Source organism: Saccopteryx bilineata, chromosome 9 (assembly GCF_036850765.1).
Source record: "Saccopteryx bilineata isolate mSacBil1 chromosome 9, mSacBil1_pri_phased_curated, whole genome shotgun sequence".
NCBI lineage: Eukaryota > Metazoa > Chordata > Mammalia > Chiroptera > Emballonuridae > Saccopteryx > Saccopteryx bilineata.
This window is the reverse complement of record NC_089498.1, coordinates 31,837,754-31,863,073: the sequence shown is the minus strand read 5'-3', so window position 1 is coordinate 31,863,073 and position 25,320 is coordinate 31,837,754.

Here is a 25,320-nt window from a genome sequence, read left to right as displayed (position 1 = left end):
AGCTTACACCATTAGTGTCGTACTTATGGACTACATGGGCGAACTAGTTTGGTTACGCATGGCAAGCAAACTTAAATGATGTGTGGAAAAAACTGTGTACCCAGTTTGTGAATGACTTCCATGACTTTGAGGAGTCAGTGGAGGCTGTAACAAAGAAGATTGTTGCCATGGGTAAACAGCTCCATTTGGAGGTGGAGGCTGAGGAAGTCACAGAGCTACTGGCATCACATGGAAAGGAGCTGTCTGCTGAGGACCTCATTCAGCTGGAGAAGCAGCTGATTGAAGAAGAAGAGAGAGAAACCCCAGTACCTAATAGATTTACTAGCAAGGGTTTGGCAGAAGTTTTTCCTATGGTAGAGGATGGGTTGGCAAAATTTCAGGCTGAGGACCCCAGCGATGACAGATTCAGTAAGATCTACAGAGCTGTTATGGATGTCTTGCAATATATAGGAAGATTTTGGAAGAGAAGACGTCATTAACCTTCCAGACTAGCCTGGAACAATTTTTTTAAGAAAATAGAGAAGCCTGAAACATATCCTATACCTTCTACGTCAGCTGCTTTTTGAAATAAAACACCTGTAGTATGGGTAGACTCATCTCCAGTGTGTCCTGCATGTTCCTTAGGCAACCCTGATTCACCTGACCCAGTATCTCCAGCACCTTCTCCAGGTTCCCTGTCTCTCCAGCTTCCTCCACCCAGTAGGTCACTCTCCCCCACCTTGCAATACCCCTTCCTGTGTGCAAGCCAACCACAGGGATAAAGGTAAGGAATTTTTTTACACTAATTTTCTGTCATTTTTTCTGTTACTACAATACAGTGCACAGTACAGTATATTTATGTCCTTTCCTTTTCCTGTGGCTTCATTGTATTTTTATGTTCTAGATTATAATTTTACAACTGTGTTAGGATAGGTAAGTGACTTAGGTTAGGGTATGTTTCGACTTAAACCAAAATTCGGGTTACATCACTGTCATAGAAACGGAACTGTGTCATAACCCAAGGACCCCCTGTAAATATCATCATTGACAAAGATTGGTGTCTCTGGGTAGCAGACTCTGAGGTGGAGATGAGCATAACAGGTTCTTTACTTAATTCTTATGAAATTGCTAACTTTACAAGGGACAGAATAGAAACAGGATTGGCATAGCAGGAAGCTGAGTTGAGATGCTCAACAAAGGTCTAGGCTGAGCCTATGAGGTATTGTGAAGCCAAGAGGCTCTTCAGAGTTGTCCCAAGATGGTGTGAGTGTCCAGTCCTTTAGACCTCCTGCCCTAACCAGTCACTGGATATGGGCTTCCCTAGGCAAGGTGATGGTCTTCAGATGAGACAATTCCTAAAGAAGGTTGAGATCTCAGGACTGAATGTCAGCAGTGTTCCCAGCAGTCCTCAAGGAAGATCTGAATGGCTTGTCACAGCATATACAGTGGCTATTGTCTCACTGAACAATGCCTTATTCCCCTGATGAAAAGGCTTATAGGTAACTAGACTCCTCAAGATATTGCTGCTGGGATACATCCATAAGTCAGAGGCAGAAGTCAGCAAAAAGCCACATTGACAGAGAAACCCAAATGTTTGCACTCACAAGCTACTAACTCAGTCTAAGAAAGGAAAGGGAAGGGGTGGGGGTGGGGTGGGGAGAAAGGCACAGGCCACTTCAAATACTGTCTAATATAATAATCAACAGGACAGTATGGACAATGAGGACAGCCTCACTTGTGATACCATAAAACTAAATTTATCTGGAATCCCCATTTTTGCTGCCCACTATATTCCCAGATCTATAGCTGGTAAAACTCAATATTTCTAAGAATATTTCAGCAGATATGTTGGTGCCTGGTTGCACCCACACTGAGCTCACTGCTCTGTTTATCAAAGATCTGGGGATATCATGTCATAGAAGCACTTTCCATAAAAGGCACCACATGGTGTCCCTTGATGTCACACAGAACTGACTCCTTGTCTCTCATTCTGTATCCAAGTTACTTCTCACCTGATAAGATGTGCACTATTATCCTCATTTTACAAATGAGGAAACAGAGGCCCAACATCTTGTCCAACACACAGCACCAGAATCCCAACCCCATTTGGGGGTCACAACTTTGAGTGTAATCCATTATGCCACAGCCTTTTGGCATGTCCATTAGATCATGTTTATACTCCCATTGCCAAGAGCACTACTTTTCTGTTGTCTGAGCTGCTACTTTATTTTATTACAGTCATTACCGTCTATTACAGAGGAGCATGACTCTCCCTGCTAGTGCTGAATTGTAAGTTGGTGGCTCTCTAGTAGGGAGGATCAGTCAATCTCTACAGAATGACAATGCACAGCAAGACACAGCATCTTACTTCAGCTTCTGGAGACAAAGCTGAGCATTTTCTCTTTGACAGAATGATCTCCCTCATTATTTGTCCAGTGTTCTAACTGTGGAGAGAAGAAGGTTGCCTTAAACCCCAGCTGTTTTACCTTTTCAAGCTGAAGGTGTCCCATCAAACCTAAAGAATTGGTCTTTTGATAGAATACTATAGAAAAAATAAAATTCATAATAATACCCCACAAGAATTCTGTCAACCTAAGAACCACTCACTGTACGTGGCCAGACACCATCATAAATTGTGATATAATCCACGTTTCAATCCAGGAAAACACAATATAAGTACTGGTTCTTCATTAAGTTGCTTTACAAGTCTAAGTCTCAGTTTCCCCATCTGTAAAATATAAGACTTGGGCTAGAGAGACAAGATGGTGCTGGAGTAGGTGGATGTACCAACATCTACCTCCCAGAACCAAAGTGGATTACAAACTAATTTTAAGAACTATTATCTGGAAAAACCAATTTTGGACTAAACTAAGAGGACTCTTCAACCTAGGAACACTGAAGAAGCCACACCGAGACTGGTAGGAAAAGCGGAAACACGGAGAGGGCTGCCCAGCTGCCCGGAGCAAACGGCAGCTGGGAGAGACTCACGTGGTGGGAAGTGAGTTTAGCAGAGAGGGGAGGGTCCTGAGCCCCAGGAACAAAGCCCCAGCCTGCAGCCCCAGAGCCCAGAAGAGGCATAAGGACAATATTTAGCTGGAAACAAGTCAGGATACTGTTTGTGAGAAAGAGTCTGATTTCTCAGACCCAGGATTCTTCTTAAAGGGACCGCTCAGAACACCTCTCTCATAACCACTCACCCAGGGCTCCAGGGGATGGGGAGAGAGGAGAATACCAGAGTAGAAGGAAGAGAGTATAATCTAAGAGGCACAGGGAGAAACATTTTGGGAGATAGTCACCCTAACCCCTGGGACGAATGAGTCACTCCCCAAATCTGAAGTGAACATTTTCCCGGAAACAGCAATACCAGCAAAGGGAAGCAGGAGAGCAGCCAAACAAGCGCCCTCATGGCACTCAGAGCAGAGTTGCTTAGAAGGAGGGAGCTTTTGGGTCTACAGTAGTGAGTAGTAGGGGCTCAGCTGCAGTGCCTGCAACCACGCGGCTGAGGGCTTGCTGGAGGGCAGGCGGCAGTGGGAGATGGAAGCACGATTCTGTTGGCAGGAATGGAAGCCAGCTGGCCACCACTGGGCTCAGGTGTGAACTCAGTTTTGCCCAGCTGGGGAGGAGGTTGGCGTGCAAAAGTGCTCAAGCCCAGCTGCTGGCAGCCTGTAATCCAGTCTGCAGGAGAAAGGCAGGAACCCCAGAAAGGGTGGAGACCAGCCCCTGAGCAAGGGCACAGGAGCACAGCTTTGCCCTGCCCATGCAACCCAGGATTGTGGTCTGACTTGGGAGCCAGCTCCTCCTGCGGGGGTGGAGCCAAAAGCCCAGAACAGGTGGAGTTCCGCTACTGACCTGAGTATGGTCACACAGTCCTGCCTGGCTAGTAGAGCCAAGACTAGCAGTAGTTCCATGAGCAGGATCCTCCTGCAAGGGCAGTGCGAAAGCCTGGAAATAGGCGGAGACCTGCAGCTGAGCAAAGGTGCTCGCCAGTGCCCTCAGGACTGACAATAACATCATAAACAGGAGCAGGGCAAGGCCAAGGCCACCAAGGATCGTGCACCCAAGCACGTGATCATAGCCACTCCCGTGAAGAGAAAATGCGGAGGCAGAGAAATGCAACACAAATGAACCAAGAGAAATCTCCAGAAAAGGACCTAAATGAATCAGATATAACCAAATTACCAGATGCAGAGTTTAAAACATTGATTGTTAGGATGCTCAAAAATATTAGAACAACAATAGATGGTCATTACAAAAACCTAAATAAAGAGGTAGCAAATATAAAAAAGGACATTGAAATAATAAAAAAGAATCAGTCAGAAATGACAAATAAATATCTGAAATAAAGAATACAATGAAAGGAATTAAAAGCAGGATGGATGAAGCGGAGAATCAAATAAGCTAGTTAGAAGATATAAATAAAGGCATGGAAGCAGAGCAGAAAAAGGAAAAGAGACTCAAAAAGTCTGAGGAAACTCTAAGACAACTCTGTGAAAACATGAAGAGAAATAACATCGCATCATAGGGGTTCCTGAAGAAGAAGAGAAAGAACAAGGATAGAGACTTTGTTCAAACATATCATAGCTGAAAACTTCCCTCAATTAAGGCAGGAAAACATCTCACATGTTCAGGAAGCACAGAGAACTCCATTAAGGAGAAACCCAAAGAAATCAACACCAAGACACATCATAATTAAAATACCAAACCTAAGTGATAAAGAGAAAATATTAAAAGGTGCTAGAGAAAAAAAGACTATCACCTATAAAGGAGCCCCCATAAGGATGATTTCTGACTTCTCAACAAAATCACTTGAGGCCAGAAGGGAATGGCAAGAAATATTCAAAGTAATGCAGAACAAGAGCCTACAACCAAGACTACTTTATCTAGCAAGGCTATCATTTAAAATTGAAGGAGAAATAAAAAGCTTCCCAGACACACAAAAAAAAAACCTCAAGGAATTCACTGCAACTAAACCAAGGCTGCAAGAAATGCTAAGGGACCTGTAGTAAACAGATCAAAGAAGAAAAGGAATATAGCAAAAGAAGAATACAGTTTTAGGACAATCTGACTTTGGGCAAGGGGTACGCAACATAATTTAATGACGAAATAACCTAGACATGTTTTCTTTGAATATATGTACCCTGATTTATTAATGTCATCCCATTACCATTAATAAAAATTTATTTAAAAAAAAAAAGAAGAATACAGTTTTAAAGAATAAAATGGCAATAAACAACTACATATCAATAATAACCTTAAGTGTTAATGGATTAAATGATCTGATCAAAAGACATAGGGTAGCTGCGTGGATAAGAAAACAGAACCCATACATATGCTGTCTACAAGAGACACACCTTAAAAGATGCACACAGACTGAAGATAAAAGGATGGAAAAAAATATTTCACGCAAATGGAAATGAAAAAAATGCTAGGGTAGCAATACTTGTATCAGACAAAATGACTTTAAAACAAAGACCATAGTAAGAGATAAATAAGGTCACTACATAATGATAAAGGGAGCAATCCAAAAGGAAGATATAACCATTATAAATATGTACGCACCTAATATAGGAGCACCTAAATATATAAAGCAGACTTTGATGGACTTAAGGGCAAGATCAACAGCAATAATATAATAGTAGGGGATGTCATTACCCCAATAACATCACTAGATAGATCCTCAAGAAAGAAAATTAACAAAGAAACAGCAGACTTAAAGGACATATTAGATCAACTCGATTTAACAGATATCTTCAGAACCTTTCACACTAAAACAGCAGAATATACATTCTTTTCAAGCACTCATGGTACATTCTCTAGAATAGACCACATGTTAGGGCACAAAAGCGGTCTCAACAAATTTAAGAAGACTGAAATCATATCAAGCACTTTCTCTATCACAATGGCATTAAACTAGAAATCAACCACAACAGAAAAACTGAAAAACATTCAAACACTTGGAACCTAAATAGCATGTTATTAAATAACAAATGGGTTAAAAATGAGATCAAACAAGAAATAAAGTAATTCCTAGAAACAAATGATAATGAGCATACATCAACTCAAAATTTATGGGACACAGCAAAAGCAGTCCTGAGAGGGAAGTTTATAGCATTATAGGCATACCTCAAGAAGCTAGAGGCCTGACCTGTGGTGGCGCAGTGGATAAAGCGTCGACCTGGAAATACTGAGGTCGCCGGTTCGAAACCCTGGGCTTGCCTGGTCAAGGCACATATGGAAGTTGATGCTTCCAGCTTCTCCCCCCTCCTCTCTTTCTCCCTCTCTGTCTCTCTCTCTCTCCCTCTCTCTCTCCTCTCTAAATATGAATAAATAAAATAAAATATTTTTTTAAAAAAGCTAGAAAAAGCTCAAATAAACAACTTGACCCTATATCTAAAAGAACTAGAAAAAGAACAGCAAGTAAAGCCCAAATATAGTAGAAGGAAAAAAATAATAAAGATCAGAGCAGAAATAAATGACATAGAGGCTACAGAAACAATACAGAGGATCAATGAAACCAGGAGCTGGTTCTTTGAAAAGGTAAACAAGATCGATGAACCTTTAACCAGACTCAACAAGAAAAAAAGAGAAAGGACTCAAATAAATGAAATTAGAAATGAGAGAGGAGAAATAACAACTGACACAACAGAAATACAAAATATTGTAAGAAAATACTATGAAGAACTGTACGCCAAAAAAACTAGACAACCTGGATGAAATGGACAAATTCCTTGAAACATGTAATCTTCCAAAAATCAATCTGGAAGAATCAGAAAACCTACACAGACCAATTACAACAAATGAGATTGAAACAGCTATCAAAAAACTCCCAAAAAAGAGAAGTCCTAGGCCTGATGGCTTCACAAGTGAATTCTAGCAAATATTCAAAAAAGAACTAACTCCTATTTTTCTCAAGGTATTTCAAAAAATTCAAGAGGAAAGAAGACTTCCAAACTCCTTTTATAAGGCGAGCATAATTCTGATTCCAAAACAAGGCAGAGACAACACAAAAAAAGAAAATTATAGGCCAAAATCCCTGATGAATTTAGATGCAAAAATCCTCAACAAAATATTAGCAAACCGGATCCAGCAATATATGAAGAAATATCTTACACTACGATCAAGTGGGATTTCTTCTTGGGAGGCAAGGCTGGTACAATATTTGCAAATCAATCAATGTGATTCATCATATAAACAAAAGGAAGGAGAAAAACCATATGATAATTTCAATAGATGCAGAAAAAGCATTTGATAAAATCTGGCACCCATTCATGATCAAAACTCTCAGCAAAGTGGGAATACAGGGAACATACCTCAACATGATAAAGGCCATCTATGACAAACCCACAGCCAACATCATACTCAATGGGCAAAAATTAAAAGCAATCCCCTTAAGATCAGGAACAAGGCAGGGGTGCCCCCTTTCACCACTCTTATTCAACATAGTTCTAGAAGTCCTAGCCACAGCAATCAGACAAGAAAAAGAAATAAAAGGCATCCAAATTGGAAAAGAAGAAGTAAAACTATCATTATTTGCAGATGATATGATATTGTATATAGAGAACCCTAAAGTCTCAGTCAAAAAACTGCTAGACCTGATAAATGAATTTGGCAAGGTGGCAGGATATAAAATCAATACTCAGAAATCAGAGGCATTTTTATACACTAACAATGAACTGTCAGAAAGAGAAATCAAGAAATCAATCCCCTTTACCATTGCAATTAAAAAAATAAAGTACCTAGGAATAAGTTTAACCAGGGAGATTAAAGACTTGTACTCAGAAAATTATAAAACATTGATAAAAGAAATCAGGGAAATATGAACAAATGGAGGCATATACTGTGCTCATGGTTAGGAAGAATAAACATCATTAAAATGTCTATATTACCCAAAGCAATTTATAAATTTAATGCAATACTGATTAAAATACCAATGACTTACTTCAAAGATATAGAACACATATTTCAAAAATTTATATGGACCCAAAAGAGAACACGAATATTCTCAGCAATCTTGAAAAGGAAGAATAAAGCAGGAGGTATCACACTTCCGGATATCAAGTTATATTATAAGTCCATTGTACTCAAAACAGTATGGTACTGGCATAAGAACAGGGATATAGATCAATGGAACAGAACTGAGAACCCAGAAATAAACCCACACTTTTATCAACAACTGATATTTGACAAAGAAGATAACAGCATACATTGGAGTAAAGACAGCCTCTTCAACAAATGGTGTTGGGAAAATTGGACAGTTGCCTGCAAAAAAATGAAACTAGACCATCAACTTACACCACTCACAAAAATAAACTCAAAATGGATAAAGGCCTTAAATGGAAGCCGTGAAACCATAAGCATCTTAGAAGAAAACATAGGCAGTAAGCTCTCTGACATCAGTTACAGCAATATATTTGCTGTTTTGTCTCCACAGGCAAGTGAAATAAAAGAGAGGATAAACAAATGGCACTTTATCAAACTAAAAAGCTTCTGCACAGTTAAAGACAGTAAGAACAGAATAAAAAGACAAACTACACAATGGGAGAATATATTTGACAATATGCCTGATAAGGGGTTAATAACCAAAATTTATAAAGAACTTTTAAAACTTAATACCAGGAAGACAAACAATCCAATCCAAAAATGGGCGAAAGAAATGAATAGACACTTCTCCAAAGAGCACACACAGATGGCCAATAGGCATATGAAAAAATGCTCAACATCACTAATCATTAGAGAAATGCAAATTAAAACCACAATGAGATATCACCTCATACCAATCAGAATGGTGCTCATCAATAAAATAACACAGAATAAGTGCTGGCGAGGATGTGGAGAAAAGGGAACCCTCCTGCACTGCTGGTGGGAATGCAGACTGGTGCAGCCACTGTGAAAAACAGTATGGAGATTCCTCAAGAAATTAAAAATCAAACTGCCTTTTGACCCAGCTATACCACTGTTAGGAATATACCCCAAGAACACCATAGCACTGTTTGAAAAGAAGAAATGCGGCCCTGGCCGGTTGGCTCAGTAGTAGAGCATCGGCCTGGCGTGCAGAAGTCCCAGGTTCGATTCCCAGCCAGGGCACACAGGAGAAGCGCCCATCTGCTTCTCCACCTCTCTCCCTCTCCTTCCTCTCTGTCTCTCTCTTTCCCTCCCGCAGCAAGGCTCCATTGGAGCAGAGATGGCCCGGGCACTGGGGATGGCTCCTTGGCTTCTACCCCAGGCTCTAGAGTGGCTCTGGTCACAGCGGGGCATCGCCCTGGAGGGGCAGAGCATCACCCCCTGGTGGGCAGAGCGTTGCCCCTGGTGGGCGTACCGGGTGGATCCCAGTCGGGTGCATGGAGGAGTCTGTCTGTCTCTCCCTGTTTCCAGCTTCAGAAAAATACAATAAAAAAAATGAAAAGAAGAAATGCACCCCCATGTTTATGACAGTATTGTTCACAATAGCAAAGATCTGGAAAGAGCCCAAGTGTCCATCAGAGGACAAGTGGATTAAAAAGCTTTGGTATATATTGTATATACTATGGAATACTACTCAGCCATAAGAAATGATGACATTGGATCTTTTACAACAACATGGATGGGCCTTGATAACATTATACTGAGCGAAATAAGAAAATCAGAAAGAACTAAGAGCTATATGATTTCATACATAGGTGGGACATAAAAATGAGACTCAGAGACATGGACAACAGTTTTGGGGTTACAAGGTGGGAAGAGGAGAGGAAGGGGGTTGGGGGGAGGGGATGGACTCAAAGAAAACCAGATAGAAGGTGACAGAAGACAATTTTATCAATGTCACCCCATCAAAATTAATCAAAAAAAAAAAAAAAAAGAATGTGTCTCAGGGCTAATTCAGACAGTTAGAAGAATAGTATAAGGATGCTAAGTCTGCTTCTCAGGCCACATCCTGCAAAAGGAGCCCCAAGCAAATTGGCGATTTGGCTCCTCTGATTTTGCCAATTGGATTAAAAAAAAAAAAAATAGGTCAGGAATGCCCTGAAATGGAACTAACAATACATCAGCATAAATTTAAAGGACTTTTAGATCCTGGAGCTGATGTATCTGTTATTGCTAAGCTACATTGGCCTCCTTCCTTGCCCACTCATGCAGCAGCCACAGAATTACAAGGTATAGGGCAGAGTAAATCCCCTCAACAAAGTTCTAGTTTTCTACATTGGGAAGATTAAGAAGGTCATTCTGGATTTTTTAAGCCTTATGTGCTCCCTGGATGTCCAATTGATTTGTGAGGTAGAGATGTTTTGAAAAATATGGGAGTGTTGCTTGTCAGTCCTAATGGTTTAGTCAGTGCTCAGATGCTTGATTGGGGATTTCTGCCCACCAAGGGTCTAGGGAAAGAACAGCGAGGAATTCTCACCCCCATAGAAGTGGCACCCAATACCAGAAGGTGTGGATTAGGATATCAAAATTTAGCATAGGGGCCTTGGTAGCTCCTGCTACCTCAATAATGCATTGTGCAGACCCAATTACTTGGAAATCAGATAATCCTGTATGGGTAGACCAATGGCCCCTTTCTCAGGAGACACTTAGGGCAGCTGCTCAATTGGTACAAGAGCAGCTACAGCTTGGGCACATTGAACCATCTAATAGCCCATGGAATACACTTCCATATTTTGATCTTGTTGCCTCTTGGATTATCAAGGGGCATAGGCAACCCTTACAGCTTATAGGTTTTGAGCCTCAAAATTATTGTTGTTCCTTTTTTCAAAGGATCAACAACAATGGCTCTGGGAAACTTCCACTAAATGGCAAATCGCGCTTGCAGATCAATGGACAACTTTATACTGAAACTGTCAACTTAAAATCAGCTCAAAGTCTAGAATTATATGCCATTATCATGGCTTTTCAGCATTTCCCATATTTCCCCTTTAATCTATATACAGACTGCAAATATTTACTTATGGTGTTTCCGGTATAAAGACTGCTGTCTTAGGGACAAATGCTGATGAATTATTTCAGCAGTTCCTCCTTCTTCAAAGACTTGTATGTCAATATAAAGCTCCATGTTTCATAGGACATACTCGAGCTCACTCCATGCTCCCTGGAGCTTTAGCACAAGGGAATGCCCCCCCTTTTTTTCTTTTCTTCTTTTTTTTTTTTTTTCCTGAAGTTGGAAATGGGGAGGCTGTCAGACAGACTCCTGCATGCGCCCGACCAGGATCCACCCGGCACGCCTACCAGGGGGGAATGCTCTGCCCATCTGGGGTGTTGCTCTGGTGCAACCAGAACCATTCTAGCACCTGAGGCAGAAGCCATGGGGCCATCCTTAGCGCCCGGGGTGGTTTTGCCCCAGTGGAGCCTTGGCTGCGGGAGGAGAAGAGAGTGACGGAGAGGAAGTAGAGGGGGAGAGGTGGAGAGGCAGATGGGCGCTTCTTCTGTGTCCACTGGCCGGGAATCAAACCCGGGAATCCTGCACACTAGGTCGATGCTCTACCACTGAGCAAACTGGCCAGAGCCTAGGAATGCCCTTGTTGATCAAGCTACCCAAAAGAAAATTATTTGGAGCAGCCATGACAGATCGGTACAAGAGTATTCAGTCTCATACTATTCATCACCAGAACGCTGCAGCCCGGTGTAAACAGTTTCAACTTTCTCGGGAAGCAGCATGGCAGATTGGGAAATCCTGTCCAAGGGGTCCTATACTACAATCTTCCCCTTCATTTGGAGTTAACCCTCAAGGACCCCTACCAGGACAACTTTGGCAAATGGATGTTACTCATATACCTTCATTTGGCAAACAGTCCTATGTCCATGTTACAGTGGATACCTATTCTGGATTTATAGTAATCTCTGTCAGAACAGGAGAGGCTGCTAAGCATGTTATAGCTCATTGTCTGTATGCATTGTTCTATTATTGGATTTCCTAAACTGGCTAAACTGAAAAGGCTCCTGCATATGGAGCAAAAGCATTTACTGTATTTTGTCATGCTTACAATCTTTAAAGTTAAGGTATTATTAAAGTGTACCCAGCAAATATTTTAAGGTCCATTTAAAAAAAATTTAAAAGGGGGTAGTCATATCCTGGAACTCCTACGGGTCTACCATATCATGCTTTTTACTTTAAAATTTTTTAAATTTCTTTTGAATGCTGATGAATAGGAGATGCCAAATCTTTTTCGCCTGCAAACTCCTACCTTCTTTATTTGATCCAGCTAATAACACTGTTTTGTCTTTTTCCAAATAGCTCCAGGTATATGGAAAAGATTTATATAGGCAGATGGGGATCCTCAAACCCCTTAGCGAGATCTTCTGAGCATGGCTTTTAAGATACCTAGAGGCAAAAAAAGCCCAATAGAGATCAGGGGAACTACCAGCTTTTAGGATACACCCTTAAAGGCTCCAACACCCCAAAGGCGTCTCATAGGATGCCATCTGGGTCCTGCTTCAATAGTGGAAAGGAAGGTCATTGAGCTAAAGCCTGCCAGACTTACATGCCTCTGCTGTGAGAAAACAGGGACACTGGAAGGTAGTCTTCCCCCTCGCTCCTCTAAGGGAGGGTTCAGTCTCTTCCAGCCCTGCTCTAGCCACCTATGACCTAACCTTGCCCAGAATGCTGGGATTTGCCATTGGAGGCTGAAGGGGCCCAGGGCCGTCAGCCCCATCTACAACACTGTGGATGAACCTAGGGTATTTCTTCCAAGAAGCAGGTAAACTGATCTCATTTGCACAAGGGCCACTTAACTATGTCTTGCCTGAATAGTCAGGTTTTTTATTCTTCCCTAGAAGATCTCTGTTGTGGGTGTTGATAGTCCTATTTTCTGCTTTGTTTAATATATAGTGTTTCCTTTATTACTCCTACCTCAATGCTCCACTCATATTTCAGTCTGGGACCTACTCCTAATTTAGAACTCTCTTTCCCCCTTTTGCCAACTTCTTTTATGAATCTACCTTTGCCACCCAGCTTAATGTATCCCAAGATTCTCTTTACCACGCCACAGTTGCAGAGCTTCAGGGAAAAGCAACCTGGTCTCATCTCTCCAGGCAGAGGAGAACAGAAGCTCCATATCCACATATGCTGCAGATGGCTTTTCCAGTCTACCTGGATCATTGCCAGCTATAAGGAGTGGTCATTGGGACTTGGACATGAGCTGCAAAGTATAGAATTATGACAACAATTCCAGTGCCATGCGGACTTTTTCTGGATGTGGACTTTTCCTGGACTCCTGCTCCTTGTGACAGCTCCTAACAGACTGAACTGTGGTTGGGATGCATTTTTCAGGGATTTGACATGGTGTTGGGGCCAACTTGGTCTTGGTGAACATGTTATGGACACTACTGTTTTATAGATTTTTGCTGTATTGGCCAAGAGTTTGCTTAAAGGCTTTAATCACTGTTAAAAAATAAAAATAAAAGACTAGATAAAGAAGATGTGGCACATAAAAAAAAAAAAAGACTTGGGCTAGGTCATTTTTAAGATTCCTTCCTGTTCTAGCATTTTACAGTAAAGGTTCAGAGACCTTGACCTTGGTCTGCCTGTCATAGGAAGAAGTAAAAAATAAATGGAAAATTACCCCCGTATCACTCCCAAAAACAACAACAAGCTGCCCTGCAGTTTTCGATGCCCTGTAATAGCACACAGTTAGAAAATGCTTATGTCAGAAGTTTTTTTTTTTTTTATGGCCTTACTTTACTATGGATGTAGTAATAGAAACATTAGCAAAGACCCAAAGCAAGCTGAAATACCCCCTTAAGCTCATTGGAATGCTTAGGCTATAAACTGAAATTAGAATGACAAAAATGACATTATAGAAATTCTTTTTTAAACTAAAAACATCTTTTAAAAATTGAAATGGCATTCCAACTCAGTGGTTCTGCAGGCACCCCCTCCCCCCAACCCAAGTTAAAATGTCTCGATTATGGCAACATCGCCATTACCCTCTCAACTGAAATTGCATGTGAGAGCTATATGATTTACATTTGCAGTTTATAAAATAAATTAGGCAGAAAAGAATCTCATAATCTCAAACACATTTAGTTTACCAGATTCCACAAAGGTAAATGGATGAAGCATGTTATCCTTGAAGCAGCAAACAATGATACTAATGATTCATTAATATGTTCATTAGAAGAAATTTGATAAATACATGGATATTCTCTTCCAAACAACTCTTAAGCAATGAATCAGCAAAACTCTCCAAGACAAGCTCTTTCAAAGGCAAGCTTTTGATAGGAGTGCTAAGGGGAAGACTCGATGCTATATAATGTTGTATTATGTTTACGACCACACAGAACAGCTATATGTGGACCAGTACCCTGCCTTGACCCAGCAACTAACATCTCTTTTAAGATATAATCAAGAAATACTTTGATTACTGCAATGGCTTTTCAACTAGTCTCTGTGTGGCTACCCTTGCCCTGCCTCCTTCTCCTCTTCACACAGAAGCCAAAGAAATTCCTTAAAAATGTTAGTTATTTCATGCACATTCTCAGCTCAACTCCACTAGGATGGAGAGGCAAAGCCCTCAAGATCTGACATGATTGGATCCTATCTCTTCTCTGACCTTATCTTTTACAACTTCCCCCCTTACCCTTATTACTTCAGCTATACAGACCTCTTTGCAATTCCTGGAAATTTGTGGTTTTGTGGTTGTGGCTCTCTGTTCTTCATTCATACATCCACACAGTGACCTCCTTCTCCTCCTTGAAGTCTTGACTCACTTTTTACCTGCCCTGACCATTCTCTTTAATATCTGTCCCTTTCCTGCAGGCACTTTCACACCCTGTTACACTGGTTGACTTTTCTTTTGTCCAATAAAATTTAAAGCTTCTAACAAACTACTTAATTAATGTATTTTTATGTTTGTTGTTTAATATCTGTATGCTCTCTAGGAGGGCATACATTTTGTTTTGTGATGCTGTATCTCAGGGTCTAAAGTAGAGTACCTGGGAAGAGTAGACAACAGAATAAATATAGAAGGAATAATGGAAGGAAGGAAGGAAGGAAGGAAGGAAGGAAGGAAGGAAGGAAGGAAGGAAAGGAAGGAAGGAAGGAAGGAAGGAAGGAGGAAGAAAGAAAAGAGGCAAGGAAGGAAGGGGAATATGCAATAATAAAAAGAGCTATTATATTAGGGTGGTAGAACTACCCTTTTTATTTCTAACATTTTACACTATTATTATTATTAAATAGCATTGTGATTTAATTTCAAAACATCTATATAGCAAATTACTGGCATTCTTAGGTTGTATGGCTTAAAAATGTTTTTTGTTTTCAAATCAATGATTCAGTTTGAATGTGTTATTGAGAATTATAAATAAGAATCTAAAATTACAGTTAAACCTTGCAATACTTAATTTTACAAAAATATGTCAGAAAATCCTGTGAATAGTGTACAATTCTAGAGACAAGGAAGGGAGGTTCTGGGAAGCATGTATGGGTTCCCACATCTTGATTCCCATCTTTTATTTCCTCACCTTCATTTGAGATTGTGGATGAGGACACTTGTGGGCCAATGACCACACACATGATAAAAAGTCCCATGTGGGCTGCCATCCCTCTGTGTTCTGCCACATCAAGTCAAACAATCCCTCTTCCTAACCCTTCCTAAGTCCTTCTGCTGATAAATTGTTTCATGCACTTCTTCAAGTATTTTTGGACTTTATAGTCCAATTCCCAGGGTCCAGTATCATAGTCAATTTATGAAAATTCTAACATATGCACTTGACCAAGGAGGAGGGAGAGAAGAAGGGAGGGGAGTGGTAGGAGAGAGAGAGAAAGACCCTACAGGAACACTGACCAGGGGTGGCTTGTTGAGAAACATCAGATTAGTCCCCAGTGTGTTCAAAGGAAGTGACATATGCCAAACTTTATGAGCCATTCAAAGGATTGCCAAAGGTCATTTATACTCCATGTGATGTATGTTTTATCCTCTGATTTTAGCCCTTAAGCCTGGTCTTGGATTTGGCTCCATTATCTGTTTTGTTTCCCAAGGTCACCCTTGCCTTAAATTTGCATTTCAGATTTTACACAAAACTCACCACCTCACATCAGTGCCTCAAACCTAGTCATTGATAGAGTACAATGACTCTATCAATAGTGATAGTATACACCCAGCCCACTCTCCACACTAACCAGCTTGCCACCAGTCTGAAATGGCTGAGATGCTATGCACATTACATGAACAAGAAAGAGGATATGTGGGAAAGTACTTGCAGGGCAGCAACCGGTCAGGGAACATTTGGTGTACTTACAATAGAAGTACATAAATAGAAGAATTTATTCAATGAACATCTTGAAGAAGCACCAACTTAGTGCCAAAGCTGTTAAATGAGTAGAACTAATAAAAGAATAAACAAATAAACAATCAGCAAATATTGAACAGTGTGCTAGACAAAATGAGCTCTACAGCTTTCAAACCATTTCTAGTTCATTCAAATTAATTCTAGAACCTCCAGCCAACTACAGTGACTTTGGAGACCCAAAGGATAGACCAGGTTCCTTGGAAAACTGCCAAGTCAGTATCTATGCCCCGCCCTGACTGACATCCCAGAAGAATGGCCTATATATTTCTTCAACTATTTATTTATGTATGCATTCTATTCAGTACAAAATATAATTTAGCTCCAACCCATTCAAAATTATTTTGATAAACTGATTTACTCAGTAAATATCAATAGAACAGCAATTTTTTTCTTTTCTTTTTGTCAAAAACTTGTGCCAGAACTTTTCTGCACAAACCCAGGCAGTTTCTTCTTCAGACATTAACAATCTGGTTGTGGGCATATCAAGAGATGTGAGAGTAAATCCCAATTCCACTGCACATTTTTGCATTTCTGTACTATGTCCTTTTCTAAACATCCTCTTTAGAACAGAAGCATCAAGGGCCACTATCTAAATACATAAATCCTGTTGTTTTAATATTTTCCCTTTGTCCTTATGCATTTGGCTTCTATTCATAAGAAACCAAATTAAAATTTCAAGGTCAAAATGATATCAAACAGAGACATGAAAATTATTCACTAGTATAAAGCTGGTACTTGTAATATACTCAAAGGACATGTTGAATAATTTTAACTTGCCCAATAGACCTCTGAATTCAAATGTAAGGTATTGTATATAGAAGTTGAAGACAAATTATGTTATCTGAAAGAAGAAAGGGACAGTTTTTTTTTGTTTTGTTTTTTGCAGTAGATAAAAGATGTTTCCCTACTCTAATGAGTCATGAATGACTCATCTACTCTTGGGAAAATCTGAAGTGGCCAATGATTTGATTGCTTTTTCTGCTGAAAACACATCTAAGAAGTGAAGCCTCAGAGGTAAACAATAAAGGATATGTGAAATTCAAAGAATTTTTTTGAATTAATCCTGAAAATGGTTTTTAATGCAAAATATAAACTTTCTTTCATATTGGCAATATTTAAGTGTGGCCACTGAACCAACTGATTTTGGCTGAGTGCAACTGGGTTGGGGGTTCTTCTTATCTATTCATGGGACTCACCGTAATATTGATCCAATTCAGTCATTTTACAAATGAAGGCCACAGGATGACTTTCATCTTTTCCTATGTATTGTCAGTAAGACACCATTCTATCTTCATTTCTATTTCCTTTTCTCTTCAGATCCTCTAAGTATTTTGATAACTTACAAAGCTAATAAATGTTCAATGTTGAAGAAAAACACCAGAGAACTTTTTGAAATTCATTGTACCCTAAAGGCTGATAGCAAGAATATACTTTCTGGTACATAAGAAAGAAAAATGTATTTGGTGTGACTGGCTGTTAATATGTCATCAGGATAAATCATAAGTTTTATTCTTGGGAATCCTAATAAAAGAAGTCACTTGAGACATAAAAAGTACAAAAATAATCACCCATAGGTTCTATCTTGACTAGAACCTAGGGAAATTTTGAAAGTGTTCATTCATAGAGACACTTAAAAAGACATTGCCCAAATTTATCATTGTCATAAATTCTTGCTGACTAAAAGTTTCCTTAGAGTAATTTACAGTGTCCGTCATAAAATACTCCATCAAAAGGAAACACTTAGATTTAATATAAAACCGTAAACTCCCAAGGACTCAGGGACAATGGTCTCAGCCAGTCTCCAGAGAAGATGGAGTGATCTACAACTCCTATATGCCTCAAGACTTGATCTTGCTTTTTGGTTTGACATTCCTGCCTTTGGGTTGTCACACAATTGTAGTATGTTTCTCCCCCTCCCCTCATTGGGGCTCCAGAAAAAAGATGTGCTTTGAAATAATACTCTGGCTATTCATCATCTATTTCAGGAGGGAGTGGGCAGGAAGAATGCTCTCATCTGGATACACTAATTGGGTGGTCAGAAGAAGTTATCTGTGATTAGGAAAGCAAATACCTTGAATCCATATTCTTGCCTCATGATGAAGGGAGGCTAGTCCACACTGGATGTTTCTGGATGTCTCATTCACTCTATTGAGGCAATTGGTTTCGCTTTGTCTTCAGGCCAGGAAAGCTGTTAGTTAACTAACAGGCTGTCGCAAAATAAAATATCTACACACTAAAGAACAGAATCATCAGCTTTCCATCTTTTTGCTGTTTTCCCTACACTCTTAACACAATAAATCCAAACTCTGGCACCTACTCTTCTGATGCCCCACATTTCCCACCATAGCTGGATTCCTTCATCTATATGCTCATGCTGATGCTTCTAATTCCTTGCTCTAAAAGTGACACTCAACATCTTCCTCCAAAATTTGCTGTTCTCTCAGGGCCTCGCTGTCTGCTTGTTAACTTGCATTCAAAATCTTCTTCAATCTCGACATCCAAGTTGTATGTATCTGGCTTCTTGATTACCTTCATATCCTTTTTTTCTAGGTAGCCCAGGGCCAACAGGTTATTCCAGCCAGACGTCTCACTCTCTTCCTACTTTTGTTCTCACCCTGAAATAAGTTCTTCACAACATTGCCAAATATATTTGTCCAACACACAGCTCTGCTAATGTCACTCTGACATCAGAACCTTTCAATAATAGCTCCGTATCTCCTACCGAACATAGTCTGTATTTCTTATCTAGCTTTGCCTTTCATTGTAATAACCAGTTATTTAGCCTCACTTCCCACTACTTCCTTTAAGCTACATGTGGATGCATGAAATGTCTCAGCATTACATTGCACCATTGTTCCTGTGTCTTCCTTTGCTTGGAAGGATCCATCTCTATGGCTACCTGTTGAAATCCTACCCATCCTTCTAGGTAAAGCTAAAGTATCATGTGCTCTACCAAAGATTCCTTTCCCCATTACCCCTGTCAGAAAAGATGTCTTTTTTTTTCCATAAAACCTTTATCATATAATACTGATTGAATTTTGCTTCACTCTATGATTTTTGTACATATATTTTATTACCCATGTAGGGCTATGAGCTCACTGAAGGCAGGGATTCACTTTTGCTCTGATTCAGGTTCTAATTATTAAGTTAACACTTTATTGTTGAATAGATGGATAAGTGGATGAACAGAATTTATATTCTATGCATGTGGAACTGAGACACAAAACTGTGGAGTACAGAGGTTCTATTATCAAACCTTTAACCCCAGGTAAACAATAATCCTTTCCTCCTTATATCTAATAAGTCCTGGATTACTACTAGCTAGGTTGTGGTGTGGGCAATTAAAGAAAATGCTGAAAAAGTAGCAGGATGAAGAATGAAAAGACTGAATGGATCATGATGAGATATGATTATTTTCCCTAACAATATGAAGATGAAGACTTGGCAATTTTGGAGCAGGACATTAAGCAAAAGAATAGCTTAACTGTGTGGTGGATTGTAGAAATAAGCCAAGTGAAGACAGAGGAATAAAAAGAAGAGATTTACAGACAGGAAAACAACCTAGACATATGCTTAGAGGTTTTGAACATGGAATGTTCAGGGAAATGCATTAGCTGGAGCATAGAGTTCAAGAAATTGGGTGATGAGAAATTTAAGACTGAAGATATGGAGAGGGCTATTCATTAAATATTGGCAACTTTCTATAAACAATTCCCTTTAATAATTTCCCACATTTTGTCTGAATTTGAGTTGTTCCCCTCACAAATCAGTTATCTGGGGGGTTTGGAAAGGCCAGAGCCAATGAATCGTGGCATCAGAAGAAGTGGAAACAATCAAACTGAAGAAGGAAGACTCTGCAAGTTCATCAGGGTGTTGCAGGATTTCACTATAACATCACAACTGGAGGTGGGGTAAAAGAAAGGGGCCAAAAGAAACCTGGTGAAGGAATAGGTGTGCATTAGCCAGTCAGAATCACTGATTGTAATCTGAGCTTTATGTTTTTCAAAGGAAAAAATAGAACAGCAATGACCACCACAGAACAGACATACTGCACAGGTGTCAGGCACAATGGTAAACATGTGATATAAGATTTTTCTCCTCATAACTATATTCAATAGGTACCATTATCCATATTTTACAGATGAGGAAATGAAGTATACAGAGATTAAGAAATCTGCCTAAATTCACACAGGCAGTCCATGTCTCTGAGCTGGTTTCAAACCAAAGCAGAGACTTGCCTCAGGGCCCCATAGCATAATTCCCCTCCTCTCTCTGCTCATCAGGGCTCTACTCTCAAGTTCACACAAGGCTGATGTGTGGCCCATCACAAGAACTGAAAAATCAGGCTCATTGGGAAAAGACAAATGTAAAGACTATTGCTACCCAGGCCCTAATTATATACAATCAGGAAAAAGAGTCAGCTCAGAGGACCAGCAAGTTATTCACAGCACCAGAGTGTTGTCTGAGGCTAACAATCAGGGAAGATAGAGCCATAAATAAGTTCTTGCAGTGACTACAACCATTACTCTCTTCTTTAATAATAAAGAGAAATCAATGAATTATAGCAAGGCCAACTACACACTTCTCTATAACCCTACAACCCAGAGAGCTGGTTCTTCCTAGGGAAAACCTTCTGGGGTTACAACTCCCAAGCAGCAGGCCCAGCAGCAAGGGGACAGAGTGGAAGAGGCTGAGAGTCAGACATCAAGGCCTTTTGGAAGAAAAGAATTTTGTTATGGTTCTTCAAGGAAGTGGCAAATATAGCATGGAACAAGGGCCTTAAGGCATTGCACAGAAGGAATGAAAGTGTGAATGGAATGACAGAAATCTCTATACAGTAATGATGACCACAGAAATTATAGACAGCTCAAAGCCAGAGCTGCAGTCCACGTCACACACATTCACAGTGATGGACACAGGACCAGCTGCCCAGGTCTCTCTGGAAGGCAGGTTTCATTGTCCCAGCTACTGGGAGAGCTGTCAGCAGTCAGCCTTCAGCTGTCAGCCCTCTCAGGAGTTGCCTCATCCAAAGTCACATATAAATGTCAGATGGAGGCAGCAGGATAAAGGCCAAGCCAAAGCAGGACAAGTCTGATGGGCTGTATAGGCTTTAGGGCTCCTGTGTGGCAGTGTGGCTTTCCCTCTGTCTATCCTGCTTCCTCTCTCTCCCTTCCACAGATGTTGATCTAAAGTAGTCTCCCTAATAAACAAACTGCATGTCAACTCTGTCTCAGGGACCAAATCCTGGGCAGCCAGCCTGCCACAAGCCTGTGTTTTAACCTTATCCCTAGATTCCTCCAATGTCCCTACCTTAATTTTATATAAGCCCTACACATCCCTCTGTATTAGGAAACCGGATTCAGGGATCTTCTGCGATAAAAAAGAAAGGCTAAAGGGATGATTCGGAATACAGGGAGAGAGGCTAAATGACCTACATTATAAAGGACTGGGAGGGAAGTGGGGATGAATAAGAATAAATCCTGCACAGACAGGGAGTTAGAGGAAGTTTTCAAGGGTTGATGAATGAGAGCATCTGAGCAAAAGAGGATTGTATTAGTGATAAAATAGGTTTTAAGAGGAGTCACTAAGATTATGAATTGTATCTCCATTGGTGTTTTTCAGGAGACACAAGTAAATATTGGAATCACGTTTTAATTACTCCTGGGTGCTAGACTGTGTGTTTAATATGTGACTCTACACAGAATTTGAAGCTCTGACTTTTATTGGCTGTATTTGTCAGGGTAATTAACACTAGCTGCTTTAACAAACAATACCAGATCTCAGTAAATTAATATAATAAAGGTTTATTTCTCACTCACATCACAGTTGATTAGGGATTGAGTGGCTCCTTTTGGCAACTTGCCTCCAGATAGTTCCATCTTGTGATGCTGCTGTTTTAAACATGGTCACCCAATCTCTAGGTCCCTGTGCCACCCAGATAGCTTCCCATTTATCCCCTCCCCCCCATCAAATTTCTTGATCTTCTTTTTGCTTTCTGTTTTGGGAGGCTAATCTGTATGGAGTACAAATCACAGGAACCTTTTTACTTCTGGCTTCCAGTTGAGTTTGGCCCGTGGGGATCCAGGCACAGAAAAGAAGGGGAAGGTTTATTTCTCCAGCTTCTTGCCCACTAAGTCACGTTGAGAAGGCAGAGTCACTTGACCAAGGTCACAGCTCTCCCTAGTGTTTTTTAATACAGCCCTCACAGTCTCCAAGCTCTTTAATCACTTGCACTTGCCCCTTCAGGCCTCAGATTAGGAATAGTTCTTCTGTCTTTTGTGACAGGACAGTGTAATATCCCTTGTGGTTTCCTTAACCTCCACCTACACCATTATAAATAGCCCTTGAATTAAACTTCATTGTATAATTCTAATTTAAATATATCTTCTCTTTCCTGCTGCAACTAGGACTGATACCCCAGGAAAGAGAGCAGGGAGGCAGATTATTCTGCATGCCCAGGAAAGAGGGATGTGAACTGGGATTTGGCAAACTGAGTATTTTCTCTATCACCCTCTTTCAATGGTTTTCGTTTTTGTTAATGGAGAAACAAATGCTATTTACATGTAATGACAGTTGTCTTAGTCTTTTCTCTCTACTTTACACTGAATTTGTACATGAGATTTTTATCCTGTTTTATTTACTTACTTTAATTCAGTTCAACATATATTTTATTTCTCCTAAGACATCTTTTTGAACCATTGATTATTTAGAACTGTATTATTTAGTTTCCACATGTTTGGAGATTTTTCCCATTATCTTTCTGTTACTGATTTCTGGTTTGATTCCAGTTTGGTCAGAGGATACCCTTTGTGTGATTTCAATCCTTTTAAATTTGTTGAGGTGTATTTTATGATCCAGGATATGGTCTGTCTTGGTAAATGTTCCCTGGGTACTTAAAAAGCTTGTGTACTCTGCTGTTGTTGGGTGGAGTGTTCTATTGGATGCTGTTGATTGATGGTACTGAGTTCTTCTATATCCTTGCTGATTTTCTAAATATTCTATCAATTGTTGAGGAGAGTTATATTGAAGTGTTCATCTGTAATTGTGGATTTGTCTATTTCTTTTTTCAGTTCTATCAATTTTTGTTTTGCATGGCTTGCAGCTCTGTTGTTAGGTGCATAGACATTTAAAATTGCTATGTGTTCTTGGTAAATGGACCGTTTTATCATGTAAGGTCCCTTTCTGTCCCTGGTAATTTTCTTTGCTCTAAAGTCTCTTTTTCTGGTATTAATATAGCCAGACCTTTTCTGTTTTCTCTTATTATTGATATATAATTGTTCCATCCTTTTATTATAGCCTTTATTTTTCTTACTTATAATGTTACACTTGAACTAAGTTTGTATGGATGGTATATAGTTTTATAATATTTTTTATCCACTATCAATCTCTATTTTAATTGCTGTATTAGACCATTGATTAAATGTATTAATTGACACATTAGGGCTTCAGTCTGCCAATTTCTGTTTTGTTTTTTGTTTGTTCCCACTGTTTTTCAATTGTTTGCTTTTTCCTGTTTTCATCTGGGTTACCTAAACATTTCTTTAGGATTCCACTGTGCTTTATCTGTAGTCTTTTTTATTGTATCCCTTCACATAAATATTTTTAGTAATTGCTCTAAATATTACATTAAACATATATAACTTATCAAAGTGTACAGGTATTTACATTTCACCAGTTCACATGACATGTAGAAAGCTTAACTCCTCCTAAGTCTCTCTATCCTCCCCCATTCACAGCGTTAAATATTTCCTCTATATACCTTGAACACCAAAATAGTATTATAACTTTTGCATCAATCATCAGACATAGTCTAGAAAACTCAATAGTAGAAGGAAAGTCCATTTTATTTATTCACATTTTTACTCTTTTCATTGTTCTTTCTTCATTTCTAAAATTCCTTCTTTTATTATTTCTCCTCTGTTTAGAAAATATCCTCTAACTATTATTGTAGAGTAGGTCTGCTGGTAACAAGGCCTCTTAGTTTTCCTTCATCTTATAATGTCTTGATTGTGCCTTCTTTCCTGAAGAATATTTTCACGGGATATAAATTTCTAAGTCAACAGATCTTTTCTTTCAGCATTTGAAAAATAGTATGCCATTTCTGTCTGTCCTCCATGGTTCTTGATAAGAAAATTTCTGTCATTCACATTGTTTTCCCGTGGTAAGGTGTGATTTCTCTCTGGCTTTTTGCAAGAATGTTTCTTTGTCATTAGTTTTCAGAAGTTTGACTAGGTTGTGTCTTAGCATGAATTTTTTGAGGTTATACTACTTGGGATTTGATCACCTACATGAATCTGAGGTTTATGTTTTTTGCCAAATTTGAAAAATTTAAGCCATTATTTTTTCAAATACCGCTTTCAGCTTCATCCTTTTTCTCCTGTTTATCTGTGGTTGTAATATAATATCCTTTTTTAAAAAAAATTTCATTTAGACAATTAATTTTAACAGGGTGACATTGATCAATCATAGATTCAGAGAGAACATCTCCAGATCATTTTGACATTTGACTATGTTATATACCCATCACCCAAAGTCAAATTGTCCTCCGACTCCTTTTATTTGGTTTTCTTTATGCCTCTCCCCACCCCCCACACACTCCCTTTCCTCCCTCCCCCACCCCCTGGTAACTACTGCACTCTGGTCCATGTCCATGAGTCTCAGTTTTGTGTCCTACCTATCTATGAAATCATACAGTTCTTAGTTTTTTCTGGTTTATTTATTTCACTCAGTATAATGTTATCAAGGTCCATCCATGTTGTTGTAAATGATCCGATGTCATCATTTCTTATGGCTGAGGAGTAGTATTCCATAGTATATATGTACCACATCTTCTAAATCCAATCTTCTATTGAAGTGCTTTTTGGTTGTTTCCATATCTTGGCCACTGTGAACAATATTGCAATGAACATGAGGCTGCATGTGTCTTTATGTACCAATGTTTTTGAGTTTTAGGGGTATATACCCAGTAGAGGGATTGCTGGGTCATGTGGTAGTTCTATTCTTAATTTTTTGAGGAACCACCATACTTTCTTCCGTAATTGTTGTACTACTTTACTTTCCCACCAACAGTGAATGAGGGTT